This window comes from Myotis nattereri (assembly GCF_964212035.1).
Source record: "Myotis nattereri genome assembly, chromosome: 4".
NCBI lineage: Eukaryota > Metazoa > Chordata > Mammalia > Chiroptera > Vespertilionidae > Myotis > Myotis nattereri.
The window spans coordinates 30,473,042-30,489,617 of record NC_138079.1 but is presented as its reverse complement, the minus strand read 5'-3'; the positions used below and the strand labels follow the sequence as shown (position 1 = coordinate 30,489,617).

At 44.9% G+C, this 16,576-nt stretch overlaps 1 protein-coding gene and 1 pseudogene across 2 annotated transcripts in view; one reads left to right on the top strand and one right to left on the bottom strand.

Moving 5' to 3' along the window:
* LOC308518427 (3',5'-cyclic-AMP phosphodiesterase 4D-like) overlaps positions 1-16,576 on the top strand; it is a 206,673-nt gene that overhangs the window by 72,413 nt on the left and 117,684 nt on the right. The gene's annotated exons all lie outside the window — the stretch shown is intronic.
* Positions 11,028-11,453, bottom strand: LOC308518048 (large ribosomal subunit protein eL32-like; annotated as a pseudogene). Its single transcript has one exon. The product of its transcript is annotated as a large ribosomal subunit protein eL32-like (transcript).

Here is a 16,576-nt window from a genome sequence, read left to right as displayed (position 1 = left end):
TATTGGAGATTTTAGAAAATGGGAAAAGGCAGGAACATGAAATATAGATATAAATACTGGGAGAGATATATAAATATTAGATTTGTTCACAGAGCACCTGTCTGTAGCTTCCTTATTATCCACTGTGGGATGTAGATGACCTTGCAGTCATTTTACATACAAGAGCAAGGCCAAGGACTGTTCAAGGTCAAATGATTATTAAAGGTAAACCGGTAGTATATGGCAGTAGCAGAAAATGAACACATATCTTCTGATGATTAATCCAATGGTCATTTCCAAATACCCCTGTTGCCTCAAGGGAAATTACCTCAGACAAAAATCAGCACATTCTATAGCAGTTCTAATCTGTATTCACTTCCCTTAAAACTTCCTAATCCCTGGTTCTTTTTTACCAGCTCCACTCCCACCTTAATTCCATAGCTATTAAGGGGCATGCTAACAACTGTCCAAATATTCTTGCTGAAGGACTTGACTTAAAAAAATATCCACCCCTCCTCTAGGTTTTCATTTGATTCTCAGTGTAACCAAAGTAAGACTTTGTACTCATACCTAATGCCTAACATCAAATTTTCCTAAAAAAGCCATATAAGGGCTGCTATCACTTTCTCTTGTGCACACCCATGCATTTCTTTCTACTCTCCTTCCCCCAGGTGGGTACCTCTGCTTTCTTTCTCCTAACCTCAGAGCCCTTCTTTTGCCTCTGTAACTTGGTTCCTGAGTCCACACAGCCTCGCTGGCTCACTTCATCTACCTCTGTGACTTTCTAAACAAACTACTGCTTGTATTTAAGATGGAGGGGGTGCTGGGGGGTGGGGGGGGTGCATGCAGATCACCTGGTTTCCACAGAATATTATTAAAATCAAGAACAGCTGCCCTGGCTGGTTTGGCTCAGTAGATAGAGCGTCAGCCTGCGGACTGAAGGGTCCCGGGTTTGATTCCAGTCAAAGGCACATGCCTGGGTTGTGGGCTTGATCCCCAGTGGGTGGGGGTGCAGGAGACAGCCAATCAGTGATTCTCTGCCATCATTGATGTTTCTTTCTCTCTCTTTCTCCCTCCCTCCCTCTCTCCCTTGCCCTTCCTCTCTGAAATCAATAAAATATATATTTTTTAAAAACCAAGAACAGCTCTGATAATGTAAGAATAACGTCAGTATTTAGGAGTAATAGGCCTCTTTGACAGACAACATTGTGGTGTATAAAATTTTGATGACATATTCAAAATTAAAAATAAAATAATTTTGTTGAACAATGAGAAAGAAAAATCAGAAGTCTATGGAAACTAGTGGATTTGGAGTACTTTGGGGGAAAAACATGCAAAAAGGTGTCCAAAACCTTTCAGAGGGCCACTAATTGAGTACATGTGCAACTGGTTTTAGCAGGCATGAAGAAGAAAAAGATGCTCAAAAGAAAACCACATGCACAGATTCTTCCCTTAGGAAACTTACAGTCTGGCAGGTTCAAAGCAATTTCTCTTCACTTTATGTAATTGTAAAAACGCCTCTATAAAAACAAAGCCTAGGTGAAACATTTGTCAGGATCGTTTACTCATTTCAATGCACTCAAGCTTTCTACAAAGTAATTCCCTGAAATACCTACCTATGAGACAAGTAGATCCAAGTGGACAATGTCTGCCCACCTAATAATTCCTTTCTCCAGTCCCATGTTGATTACTTGTGTCAACAACTGAGTCAACAGTGAATTCCTAATGGCCTTCATGGTCTCCCCACTTCACCTTTCTTTCCAGTTCTCCTCCACTCCTGCTTCTCTCTTCCTTGTTTTCTTTTGTCTTGTTTCCATCTTTCTTGTTCTTCCTCAGTAGCACCTGAAAGGGAGTCTTCATCTTGCTAAAGGTGTTTGGTTTGCAGCCTGACCTATGAGGAATGCGAGGACCAGAACAGGTACCCGGGAGTGTTCTGGTCTCAGTGAGCAGAATGAATGTGTCCCATCAGGAGGAAGCCTTTGTCACTGAAGGCTTTGAACTCATGTAGCGGACTTCCAAGCTCACGGCCCAAGGGCGTCATCATTGCTTTTGCTCCTTTGATGGAGCTGGGGGGAGAGAGACAAGCAAAGTTAATATCCCAGCGATGGTGAGGGCGAGGATGCTCAGAGGAGGTTTAATTGCCAGGTACCATTGCTGAAATTTCTTTTTTAATATTCTGTCTGTGGCTTTCCAGTAATAATAATAATAATAATAATAATAATAATAATGGCAGTAGTTGTTATAATAGTAGATATAGTAGTAGGGGTGGTAGTAATAATAGCTAGTGTTTATTATGCGTGGACTGTGTGTCAGGCATTGGTTCATGTGCATTCATTCATTTAACCTCCCAACAACCGAATGAGTTACAAATTATTATTGTCCTCATGTCACAGTCCAGAAAACATGGCACGGGGTTTAAGGGAGTAGCCCAAGGAAACACAGATTAACTAGTGTAACATTTCCTCCCAAAAATATTCTAAAGGGTGGTCTCATTTGCTCCTACTGATGAGCCCTGTCATATCCCGATGGCGACCATTCTTCAACCTGAGACCAGGAGGGCCTTTGAATGAATCTTAGCTTCGTTCAGTTCAGCTCTCAGTCCAAAGTCTCCCCTCAGAAGGTCTTCCTATCTCTTTGTCATCTCTCTCTGTCCCTTTTCTGTGCTTGGTTTTAATTCTGAGCACTTATCACTATCTGACTGTCTTAATCTGCTTGGCCCAGAATAACAAAGTACCATTGACCGGGTGGCTTAAACAACAGACATGTAGTGTCTCACAGTTCTGGAGGCTGAAAGTCCAAGATCCCAGTGCCAGCGTGGGAGGGTTGTAGTAAGAGCCCTCTTCCCAGCTCTCAGGTGGCTGCCTTCTTACTCTTCCCTCACATGGCCCTTCCTTGGTGAATGTTTATGGAGAGAGACATAGAGAGAGAGAAAAATAGATTCTGCTTCTTGTAAGGCTACCAGACCACCAATTCCTCGGAGTTAGGACCTCATCATTAGATTTCATTTAACTTGAATAACTTCCTAAAAGTTCCATCACCAAATACAGTCGCATTGGGGTTTAGTATGTCCACAAATGTATTTGGGGTAGGGCACAATTTAGTCCATAGCGCTAACCCAGCTGATCTTTTAATACTTAACACACATTAATGTGTTTATTGTGTGTCTTCCCCACCTGCCTCCTAGGAACCTGCCTCACACATGATAGGTGCTCAGTACGTATTTGTTGGATGAATAAAGAATGAAAGGATCCCTCTTCTCCCCTATGTACTGGAAAATATGTGTGGCCTAAACGAGGGAGAGGAGGAACCTATCTCATGTAATCTCCAAACTCATGGAGCCACTCTTAGCTTCTGAGTAAATTCTTGGTCCCTTCAGTGGACGCTGTAGGCAGCCTGTGGCCTGCATGTCACCTTTCAGAGCCCTTCCTGGGAGGGGGCAGAAGCAGGTGGATTTGCACACCAGACTGCCACCTGTGGAGCACACCTGAGGATAAGGGCGTGGCTTCTATGGTTACCAGAGGAGGGGAATGGAAGAGCGGATAGAGAGAACAGACTTTCAGTTGAGGAATGACTCCTCCCCTGATCATTTAGCCCATCCCTCACCCCAGGAAATTACCTTCTGCCAGTTAATGTTGGTTCCACCTCCAGGGACCAACCGCAGTGCACTTCCTCCTTGTCATGTTGTGGATCTAGGAATGTCCATTTGGATCTGAGGTTCTGGGCGTAGCTCCTCCCACGCAGAGCACCTCTTACCCCAGGCCTCCCTGTAGGAGAAGAGACTGTTTGGCAGCAAAACTGGATATTTCTTAGGAAGGAGCTCCTTCTAGGTTTTGTGGAAGTCCTAGCATTTTCCTGCTACTTGTCAGAGTGTGGAGCACAGCATCAATGATGCTACCAGAGGCGCTGGCTATGATTTTGATACATGACTTAGGTGACAGCCAAACCTACACCAGATATCTCCAAGAAGCCTATCAGAGACTCAGGAACCATGTTCATATGATAGGATCTACTAGTCACAGCTTAAATTTGTATATAAATATTGGTATGAATGTTAACTATCTGACTTTATCTTCCCAATAATAAAAGGTTGACATTCCCTGAGGGCAGGGACTTTGTCTCCTTCATTTGCTTGAGCCTAGCACAAAGTAATGGATGCTTGTTGATGGGGTGAATGATTCTAAATCATGGTATGCAGTGATGGTATTTTATTGCCATTTTATAGATGAGAAAAACTTAGTTTGCCAAGTTTATGCATATTTTGTGGAAAATTTTTAAGCGAAACCAAGATGTCATGATTCATAGAAATTCTGGTTAGTAAGGATCCCATCTGAATGTGAGTTTCACAAAGACACATGATTTGTTTTCTTTCAATAAATTCCAGGTACCTGGGACAATGCCTAACATATATTAAATCCTTAATAAACATAAGAATGAACTGAAAGAATGAACAAGGTTTATCTCAACCTGAGCCTCATAGGACTCTCTCCTATCTCTTCACTAAGAGGTTTCTCCATATTTATTGGGATATGTCCAGTAAGTGAGAAATCACTAGTGTTTTAGGTATGATACTTCCTTGTTTTGTTAGTTCTGAATGTTGAAAGTTATTTTTATAACTTGGAATATTCCACAACATTTTTCAATTTTTCACAATAAAATAATCTCAGGTCTTGTGAATAAGGAATGTTGAAAAGGGCAGGACTGAAGACAATGACAAGGCTTGGATTTAGAGAGGTTTCATCAAGCGGAATGAAATTGTAGTTGTGAAACCAGGTCTGCATCTTCTCATCTGTGTTGTTCTTCAGGCGACCTTATCCGTCGGTCCTCGGTGGTGTCCTGTGAGAGTTGGTAAAGCGCTTTCCTAAAATCCGATTTGATTCCGGGCTGTGGCATGTTGCTGGCTGCTGGCCTGACGGCCATGTCCCTGGTCGGAGCGGATGATGAATTACATAGCACCAATCTGAGCCAGGCTCGGGTTTCAGACCTTTATCTGCATCAACTTATTCACTCCTTACAACAGCCTCTGCTATTACTATGTCCACTGACAACCAGAAACACGAAGGAGAAGTTCCAGAATTTGCCCAGGGTGACACGGCCAGGACGCGGTAGCACCCACTCAGAGCCAGCAGCCTCGCTCCAGGGCTGACGCATTTCATCGCCTCTCGTGCTGCGTGGCACACTGCCCACACACGAGTCCTTGTGAATCATGCTGCCCTTCTCCACCCCCCCACCTCCCGAGCTTCACTTCACCCTCTTGTGCTCAAAACCATCTGTCAGTCAGTCAGTTCTGACATGTGTTCAGGACCAATACCAGATCACCTGAAGCACAGTTTCTCACACGACCCTGTCCCTCATTTTGAAAAGGCTAAGATCTTGTGGATTGGGATCATCAGCAATCCTGTTCCCACAGCCTGAGTCATCGCAGCTTTTCCCAGTTCCCTGGAAGGTGTCTGGCACCCATTATTTCTGCTCTTTTGTTGCTTTTCATCCATAGATCTCTCCTCTACCACACTCCTCCCATGCCTGGAGAATTTCCCCATGGGTGTCTATTCCCCGGATGCACACAGTGTCATTGGACTAAAACCTCTCATGTATGTTATTAGCCAGACTATGCAAAAAAAAAAAAAATGTCGATATATGAGATGTGTTGTTTTTTGTCACCTCCCTGTCCTTTCTCATACGAATGAATGTCTCTTCACTGCTTCCTGTAATTTTCTCTCTTGCACAAAACCCTTCATTTTTTTTCCCCCCATTTATCCGAACATTTTTCTCTTCTGTGCCACATTTTCAGCGTTGAGCTCTTGTGATCAGATTGGGAATTACATTTCTGAACAGACACAGGCTTTCTAGGATTGTAAAGTGCAGCCTGTCCCCAGTGGAGAGCCCAGAGCACCGAGCCTGCAGCCCCGCCCCGCTGTGTGGCAGGGGGTTGGGGTTTTCTTTTTTCTCTCCTTGGTGTAACTCTCAGCTGGAAGCAGAGAAGAAAACCCCACTTCTGTCCCCACAGGGTCCATGCCCGTGGTGTGTAGTCTCCGAATACGCATTCCAAGTGCCTTTTCCCATTTGCCTGCATGTGACTCACTGCCAGTGGCTGGCAGATGGTAATTCCAGCATATTGCAGACATGCATTTGAAGAAGTTGGCACCCGCCCCCCCTTCCCCCTCCCCAGCTGACCAGACACACATCCTTATACAAATCTACCACTGTCACCTCTGTATCCCTTGTTGAAAAATAATATAGCTCGCGGACAGGAGAGGGCAAAGGTACGTTAAAGGGCCAAGAGCAATTATTTTAGGTTTTATGGGATGCTTTGTCTCTCTATCAACTATACCACTCTGGTACAGAATGAAAGCAGCCATAGACAATGAACAAACAAATGAGCGTGGCTTGGCTTCTACTGTAACTTTATTTCCAGACACAGGCTGCTGGCTGGGTTCGGTCCCATGGGTCTCTAATTTGCCACTCCCTGGTGTCAGGAAGGAAGAAGGAGGAAATACGGACTAGACCCAGGGAAGGAGAAAAGTGCCACCCACCACTTCTCCAAGTCTTGCATTTATTTAATTCTTTCCTGAGTCCGGTAAATAAATAACCTCCTGTGCCTAGGGAGTGTGAATCTCTGAAATTAATTTTGAGCCGGAATATCTAGTTTTTTGTTATCTTGAGTTATTTTTCCATTTTGTTCTATTGCAGATATTTAGAGGGGACTAAAATATTTCAGCTTTGCCTGAGATACTTTAAGGGAGCGACAGCGCCTCCCTCAGGCCATGAGGATGGTTGCAGTCATAGATAGAGGTAAACACCCGGGTGTTGTGACTGGGAAGAGGAGATCACCCTGCCCCATGTTTGTGTTCCTGGCATGCGTTGGCCACCGTGGAGATCTGCATTTTATTTGATTGAACCGTTCCCTTTCACAGGCCTGCCGTTTTTCCACACGGTTCTTGTTTGTGCATAATCCCCCCCCCCCCCCCCCCCCGGGTAGACTCTTAGTCTAATGTTCTTGTCATTGTTGGGAAAGCAGAAAGCTGGAGGACGTAAAAATAATTTCTTAGGAATTCTTTTCATATTTGTCTGTTAAAAGCAAATACATTTGCCGTAATGAATTATTATTCAAATGGATTTTCATTCCCTGGGCAGATAGTAACCAGTGATGGGCACATTTATTTGTGTGTGTGTGTGTGTGTGTGTGTGTGTGTACGAACATATGTATATGTAGGTGCAAGTTGAACAGCCAAAGGAATTTAGCTGGGAAGGAAAACATTAAAGTTGATAATGGCTGGCAATCATTATCGTCTATAATGTATACACACACAGACATATTCCTTGAGAGCTCATGGGAGGAGTCAGTGCCTCAAACACGCCTGACAGTTGTTGATGGTATTAATGTAGGAGAGGCCTGAACCAATGCAAACTTGACCTGCTGAGCAACCTTTGCCAAAACTCTGATAGTAGAGGAAGACAACATGATAGGTTTGCTTAACAATAGGAGTAACTGAGCACCAAACTGACAGCCCCTGGGCCAGAAGTAAGTGCCCAGGAAATTGTCACTTTCATATGGAGATGAAGTGCTTAGAAACAAATGACCGGGAATCTTAGCCGCAAACTTCACATGCATAGAGGAGAGGGCTCCCTCAGCCTCAGAATTTAGGAATATTACTTTGTGTCCTAGTTCAAATGGAAGACAGGCGCCTGACCTGTCCGAAACAGGTAACCGGTTTTTCTTCCGTCCATCAGATTCAGCACTTACTCTCTGACATCCCTTCATTGCCTATATCACCTCCAGAGAGAGCCACTTGGGGCTGCTAAGGAGGAGTCTGCAAAATACTACCAGCTTGTGCTTCAGGCTGAAGATAACACATCGCATTTCACTGTCTGCAGGAATGTAATACCTTTCTTTATAAGCTGCATTCTTTACAATTTTTCATTTACTTGTTAAATGTGAGAATGTCCTAAAGCCTTAACATGGAGTCTACAAATTTATAAAACAGACTCTGACCATCTATCAGACATGCCTTCACATGACTGGGGTCTGAGGGGTGATGAGCTCAGGGTTGGAGAGGTGAACTTCACATTCTTCTCCAAGGCCCCAGTGATCACAGTGCAGAGGATCTTCAAGGCTGGTGATGGAGAGGGTGGAGCTCACAGCTAAGTCCCAGAATAAGAGAGCAGCCTAACAATGAGAAAGATGTGGTCTCATCAGGGCAGGCAGTGGTGGGTGAGGACTTGGGAAGGAATCATACTTTATGGGAGTAAAATCCTTCCATTTTAAAGTCAACAGACAGAGAGCTGAGGAAAGTGTGGAAAGTGCTTTCACAAATAACTCATTGGCAACCCTCAAAGCATCACAGGGAGGTTGCATTATTATAGCAAGTTTTAGACACGAGAAAACAGCATCTTGGAAAAATGGTGTATTCTGCCCAGGGAAATGTAATTAGAAAGCCCTAGTGATACGGAATTTCTGGACTGGAACCTGGATCCTTCGTGCGCTGGAATTGAAGAATGAGTCCACGGATAGAGAGTGGTATAGCAAAGGTGGAGATTTATTGAATAAGTACAGACTCCCACATGGGGAGAGGGAAAGAGTCCCACAGAATGGACTCCCATGTAGGGAGGGGGAAAAGGGTCTCTCTGAGTTCCTTTTCCCTATGGCTTATAAAGGCTGCAGATCCTGGTGCCTTGATATCCCCTCTGATGGGTCACTATTCCCCCAGACTGGTTACTATAGTAACTCCTGAGCTCAAAGGTTGAGCCTTACATGGGACATGTGAAGTTCTCCACCCTCCCCCCCCCTTCCTTATTGTTTTCCTTTTCCCTTTGGGCTTTCTTCTTCTCCTTCTGAATGAAGGGCTTCCTTCTCTTTATTTTGTAAATATAGACCTTTTGCTGTTCCCAGCTCCTCATTCTATGGAAATGTACCTGTTGCAGCTTTCCAGCTCCCCCATTCTATGGAAATATACCTCCTGCTGCTCTGCAGCCCAGTGCTTCCTCCATGGTCCCCCTAATTTCCAAAATTTCTAATATTTCCTAAACCTGTCCTATTTTACCCCTAAATTCCTGTTTCACTAGGCTTCAAACTCAAAGCTTCTGAGTCTAAAAGCTCAGTGTTTATTCTTTCCGGTTGCCTCCTGCATCTGGATAGGAGGCTAGCCGAAGACCAGAAGAGGATCATCTGTGAGGGAGGACGGGAGCGATGATGCTCCCCGTTAATGTGAGCTCCTGGTGAATGGCTCAGGGCCAGGGAAGTCGGTCGTAAAAGCATCTAATGCAGTGGTTCTCAACCTTCCTAATGCCGTGACCTTTAATCCAGTTCCTCATGTGGTGACCCAACCATAAAATTATTTTCGTTGCTACTTCATAACTGTAATTTTGCTACTGTTATGAATCATAATGTAAATATCTGATATGCAGGATGTATTTTCATTGTTACAAATTGAACATAATTAAAGCATAGTGATTAATCACAAAACAATATGTAATTATATATGTGTTTTCTGATGGTCTTAGGTGGCCTCTATGAAAGGGTCGTTCAACTCCCAAAGGGGTCGCGACCCACAGGTTGAGAACCGCTGATCTAATGGCTTGGGTGCAGGTTCAGCCAGGTCTGGGAACTTGAAAAGAGAGACAGAGTTTTGAAACAGCCATCTAGAAGAGAGAACTCCTTGGGGGTGATTAAAATCACTGCTGAAGTGAGATAGAATGGGTCTGGAGTAGGCTTGGATATCTTGGTGTGGAGTCTCCAGCAGAAATGAGTGGAGCTGAAGTGGGAAAAGTAGGTTGCTTGCTAATTGGATTGAGAAGGCAAGAATTTAGGAGGCTTTCTGATCTGTCTACGATTCTCCAGGAAACATCATGCTTCTCTCCATGGATACAGCCCATATCACATGTTCTGACAGTACAAAGTTTTCAGGACATTCTGGAACAAATTCAAATGTTCCTGGGTTTCAGTTCCCTTTAGTTTCCTTCTCTCTTCTTTCTCCTCGATTCCCCACCCCAGATCTTCATCTTCACTCCACAGTCTGCAGCCTCTTCTCTAGCCCCTTCATACTTCCTTCAAAATTATTCTTATTATACCACTTCCTCATGTCAACTTCTGTTCCACTGTGTGTTCAGGAAAAGAGACCATGCGAGTACTGGGTGCATTTACATTTTTCAGCTAGATATGTCTATCTTACAGCATTGGTTCAGGGTCAGTCAACATAGAAATCATTCCGGGTTTTTTTTTTTTTCCACTGTTGCATAAACCCACAAGTATATACACATAAAAAATGCAACGCCTTTAAAAAAATGCAATAACTATTTCTTCTCACAGTTTTATTCTTTAAGACAGAAAAGTTGATGGGGCTGTGGAGGAAAATGGCAAAACGCCTGAGGCTCTGCAGACCAGATGGTCTGAGAGGAGAGTGACCCCAGGCCCTCAGACAAGGCCTGGGCTGGAGGAGTGATGCTGGGAGGGGCTCAGGCATGGTCCTCCTGTCTCAATAGCTCAGCCAGACCACCCAGATGTCCCGGGAGGTTTTCAATCTGTTGAGTATCTCTTTGTTGTAAGTTCCAGGTAGAAAAGGATAATCATTTTAAATAATGTGCAGCACTTAACATATAAAAGAGAAATCAACATATGCTAATTTACATAGAGAGCCTAAAGGAGAAATAAATTCAAACAAGTAAAAATGAGCAGGAAGCATTGTGTTCCATATCCCACACATTTGTGAACACCACTGCTCGTGTATTTAATGTGTAGTGGTCGGTAACTGTGAAAACCGACTTACCGTTTTATTAAAAGACATTTTTATGGTCCACTGTTCTGGTTCTCCTTGGAGTCAGGTTTTCAATATAAAGTTGTATTTCTAAGGAGTGAGCGCCACCTTGTGGCTACTGAAAATATTGCCGAGCAGCCAAATGGAGTAAGGTGTATTGTTTTTACCATTCTTAATGGAACTAAATCCTCCTTCAGTTCCTAAAGCATAATAATCACTTAGGAACCCACATGACTTCTGGGGCCCCTATTTCTCCTTTCCCTCCTTACACATTTTTTTTTGCAGAATGTTAGGATTTTATTAACAGAGATACAATGTGCGCACAATCTGTCTATTCATTTTTTTGCTGTGCAGCCTGGCATCGGATTGGCGACCCTGATGGCCAGCTGGGCTGCTCTTTGCACGGTGGCTTTTGTTCCTTTGAGGAGACGTGGGGAGCACTCTCAGCACAGTAAGATCAGTTGCACATCAGCAGCTCCTTGACGCTGTGGACCAGGGGCTTCCCAAAGCCACTGGGCAGCAGGAGCGTTGTTTTCTTGTTGCTCCCGTAACCCATGCTGGGCAGCAAGACCTGACCCTTGAATCTCCTGTGCGCCCTATTGTCAATGCCCCTGGGTCTCCGCCAGTTGCGCTTAATTCTGACATATCGGTCTGACTGGTGCCGGATGAACTTACTGGACTCTTTTTTAGAACCTTGGGTTTCAGGAGGGGTCCAAGGGCAGCCATGGTGCCAAGTAGGAGATGGTTGCCACCTCTGTAGGCAACACTAGGGAGGAGAGGAGAAGGTGGTGCGTGGGGACTTCCCAACTATAATTTTTATTCAATATGTATCACTGTCTCTAGTGCGAACTATCTATAATAATAAAGGCATAATATGCTAATTAGAATTAGCATATTCCCTTGCACGAATTTTGTGCACTGGGCCTCTAGTCCTTGTAATAATAAACACTACCGTAGCCCAGTCCAGGAGTTCGCATGTACTCTCCAGGCAGAGATGGGCACCCTGGCCCCAGGATAGAGCTTAATAGCTTGAAGGAAATACTAACCCGGGCTTTCAGACTCTGAAACTAAGTCTGAAGTGGAACAGAGCTATTCAGAGAAGCTCTCTTGGTAGAACTGAATGTTCTCTATTCCTTGGTGGGGGTTAAAAGGTCCATTTTTCATCAATAGATGAATGGCTACAACTGACCTTGATACAAAGTCCAGCATGGCTTCCACCTGCACAGTCTGGAGTTGTGCCTCTCAGATATGCCTTCAGCCTCTTGGCACATTCTTACAATCCAGGCAGGTAATACCGTATCCTCAAAGTACTCCTCTTTGGTGAAATTGAGAAAATACGAATTACACAGGGTGGATTTGACAAATGACATGGGTTATTGTGGTAGTCATCATTCCCTTGATTTTATTTATTTTTTTCATTTTCTGAGATTTGTACTTGGAAACTGTTCTAACAATTTAAAATTAGAGGATCAGATTTAAAAGTTCTTGCACAACTAGCAAAATGGTTTTATTGCGTTGCCTGGAAGCAGTACTTTTAAATCCCAAGGTACATGGGTCCATATCAGCTGCTTTGGCTTCGTGTAGGTGTGCTTCCCCTAATTAAGTTTGGACAGTGTGGAGTCTGTATGGAATGGCTGGAATAGGAATCACCTGACAGTAATACCTGCTACAAGGTCTCAGCTCCGTGGCCTTCCATGTGAGGGAGATGTGTCCTCGGCCACGGCCGACTCTCCACCAAGTCCTGTACCTGAATTTCAAGTACAGCTTCTCACCTTCTGTGAACCACGTGCACACATTACATTTCTAAATTGCAGGGTGTGGACTGGAGATGTCATTAGAATGTTCTATAATAGCACCAAAGCAAAACAAACAAGTATCCACTCCCTTAACACTCTGACAACCCAGGAGGCCCTGGGGCGTTAGCTAAATTCAGCCTCTGTCTAAAGCCCTGGAAGACAGTGGGCTGTAGGTGCTACCTATCCTTGGCCATGATACTTTTTTAAAAATTATATTTTGTTGATTTTTTATAGAGAGAAAGAAAGAGGGATAGAGAATTAGAAACATCGACCAGCTGCCTCCTACACACTCCCTACTGGGATGTGTCTGCAACTAAGGTATATGCCCCTTGACCAGAATCAAACCTGGGACCCTTGAGTCCGCAGACTGATGCTCTATCCACTGAGCCAAACTGGTTAGGGCCGTGATACTTTTTTTACAGAAGTTCTTGGACTGCTTCTTGGTGGAATGCCACTCCTGGAGGCAGCGTTTGCAGGCGTTAAGGGAATGGGCAGGCTAGAAAAGCTGGAGTTATGTTAATAACCAGTGTTTGCTTAGGGCTGTAAAACAATCATCGAATACCCCATCTCTGGGTATCTGGGGGGAAAAGAGTTCTTTGACATTTTAAAAAATATATTTTATTTATTTTTTACAGAGAGGAAGGGGAAGGGATAGAGAGTTAGAAACATCGATGAGAGAGAAACATCGACCAGCTGCCTCCTGCACACTCCCTACTGGGGATGCGCCTGCAACCAAGGTACATGCCCTTGACCAGAATCTGGGACCCTTCAGTCTGCAGGCCGACACTCTATCCCAGTGATGGCGAACCTATGACACGTGTGTCAGAGGTGACATGCGAACTCATTTTTTTGGTTGATTTTTCTTTGTTAAATGGCATTTAAATATATAAAATAAATATCAAAAATATAAGTCTTTGTTTTACTATGGTTGCAAATATCAAAAAATTTCTATATGTGACACGGCACCAGAGTTAAGTTAGGGTTTTTCAAAATGCTGACACGCCGAGCTCAAAAGGTTCGCCATCACTGCTCTATCTACTGAGCCAAACCAGTCAGGGCAGTTCTTTGACATTTTGACGTGTGAGCAGAATAATGAAAACTCACCTGTTCCCCATGCTTTCATACACACATACACCACACTATTCATATCAGGATTGAATTGGTCAGAATGGGGTCCATTCTGGGTTTTTGAGGCTCCGACGGTGATTCTGCTGTGCTCCCAGGGTAGTAGCAAGAACTGTTTTCTCACCTACCGCAGAGACTACTAGTAAATGGCTCTGGGCTAGACAGTTGTATGATAAAACAAAAATCCTAGGCACTGAGGAGTAGGGATGGTTAGGGAAGAGAATGGGTATTAGGTCAGAGACTTAGAAGCCAGTGGGGAAGAATGGGCAACCTAACATATGAAGAATTCTGCCTCTGAGGGGAAATGAGCTGAACTCGGAGTGGCCACCCCAGCTCTCCCACCCAGCGCGCTTGGATTGAGAAATGTCGGAATGGAAGCCACAGGGCCCCGGGGCTGTGTGAACCTGTTTCCTGAACAGAATGCAGTTGGCCTCGGTCTGGGCCTTGTGGTCCTTTATCTGCTTTCATCGCTTGCTGATGAATTACTCACCGCCGCTTTGTTGACACATGGGCTTAGTCTAAAAAATGCGAGAGGAGATAAGGGCCTAGTAGTGAGTGGTTGGCGAATGAACCGTGGGCACAAGTCATCTGGAGGGCTTGTTAAAACTCAGATGTACCAGCCCGACCTGAGATATTTTGGTTCAGCGGGCCTAGGGCGGGGCTTGGAGAAGGGCTGCTTCTGAAACTTGTGAGAATAAGCATACATTTGGAGAACCAGATATCATGTGCCTAAATATTTAAAAGCTGTAGATCACCATAACGGACCGTTAATTTAAGCAGCTTGAGCCTCCTTCCTTGACAAATAAGCTGCACCTGGAAGGTCAAGTTCAACTACAGAGCCCCGATGTTTAGGCTTTCTCCTCTGCCTCAGTGTCAAAGGTCTGTCCCCCGACCTTAACAAATGTCCCCCTAAGAGTTTGGCAGGCCAGGTTTAAAGGTAGAATTTTCAAGTCTCTCAGTGTTGAGGGAAGGATCCCATGGCCCACCCACATATCTCTTTCCATCTGGCTCCACGTGGAACCATGAGGCACCTCAGTGCATGTGTGTGAACAGCCCAGGCCACAGGCTTAATCTCTGACCTTTTACCATCCACACTCACCCCCAAAGGCCTGGGATTGTGCACACTCATGGCATGTCTGCCCCCTAGAGGGCATGGGGCGGGGGGGGGGGGGACCACCTGGGCCCTTTGGCCGGCCTGACACATGTGGGCAAGCATTCAAAGAATTCAATTGCCAGGTCACTGTCGAAAAGGAGGGGGTGGGCTCCTGGTGGCATGTGCCCAGGTCCCGGGGAATGGGCAGGGCTGGAGAATGGCAGAGTGAACCCTCTGAGTCTCCCCAAAGCAGGTCTTCCTTTTGCCCTGTCTAAGGGGGATAGTGAACCCTGGTAAAAAGATGCTTGAACCCGGACCTTAGGCCCCAACATTGTGGAGCATTGACGTTGCAGTACTGAGGAGTAAGGGACTTGTGAGGTTCTTACCCCTCCAGCCGCACTGGGGGTAGTCAAGGCAGCCCAGCTGGGAAACCCCGACTTTTTATTACCCCCTTCCCACCTCCCTTCCCGCCTCCATAACTTTCCCACCAAATAAAATCAAGGAAAAATACTCCACCGCCCCCCCACTTCAAACAGTCCTTTAAAAGAAAATAGGAATTTTAATTGACATCTTTCTCACACTTAAGATTCTTAGGTTTTAGAATATAGAAGTAATGAGTTTGAATCAAAGAGAAGATACAATTTCATACTAAAGCAATACTTCCATAAAACTTTATACCTTGTTGACTGTCCGCTGAGAACTTCACACGTCACTAAAAATCCATTAGGACAATGACCACAGCGTTAGCTCTTCAGTAAGTGACTCAAAACTCTATTTGTTTAAAAGAAATATTGTTTGGGGCAGGGGGGGGACATCAAATTGTGCCAGTATTAACCTGGTTCCCAGAGAAGCGTGGGCTGTGTCCGGGGAAGTCTGTGCCCACAGCTAGGAGGGTTGGTCAGTGTCCTGCAGTCTCAACCCAGCCCTGGGAACCTGTGCTCCCTGGGCTGGAGGACAACATGTTAGGTTAGTCACTCCTTTCATGGAGCCTTTTAGGCTGCAGCAATGTCCAGAGGTGGCCTGAGGGAGAGATGTCACATAAGAGATGAGCTGCCACCTTTGTAAGCCACATAAGAGCGCTCACCTCTGGCCTTCCCGTTGCTGTTGCTTGGGGAGGTGATGGTTGAGGGGAGGAGGAGATTTACGGAAGTACTGCATTAGTATGAAATGATATCCTCTCTTTGAGGGGCAATCTCCATAAATTTCTGTGCAACTGGTCTGCTGTGAGTCCAGAAAACTTTCAAGAAATACAAGTGGGCTACTAGGATTGAATACAAATGGGCCTCCAGGATTGAGGCGCACCAATCTAAAGAACTGACTAATGTATAAAAAATTCTGTATAATAACAAGAACAAGTAGGTTTCATGAAAACAAAAACAAAAAAGGAGGAAAAGAGAAGTGGGTAGAATGGAAGGAAAGGATCAAGGAAGCATCATGTCAGGACTTGGGGCATGGCTGGACACGGTGGCCACGTCTGGGCAGCCCTGTGGCCTGATAGATGGGAAGAATGCATGTCTTGCAGGCACAGGCCACCAAATGACTATCAGGCTGTGTACAAAATCTCAGCTTCTTCCCAGCTTTGCCTTGTCCTAACCTCGTCTTCATGGAGGCCAGAAGGAGTTGCCCAGGGCCATGAGAGAGTGACCATTCCCAGGGACCAAACAGTACTACGCACAGGGCCTTGTCCACTCACTGCAATGGATGGCTCGCCATGGACCTTCCCCAGCGCTCACCGAGAGCAGCGCCCAGCCTCTGTCATGTCTTTAAATGCCAGAGTGAGGGCATCCTGACTTCTTCAGATACTAACACAGCATTAACCTTATTCTTGCATTTCC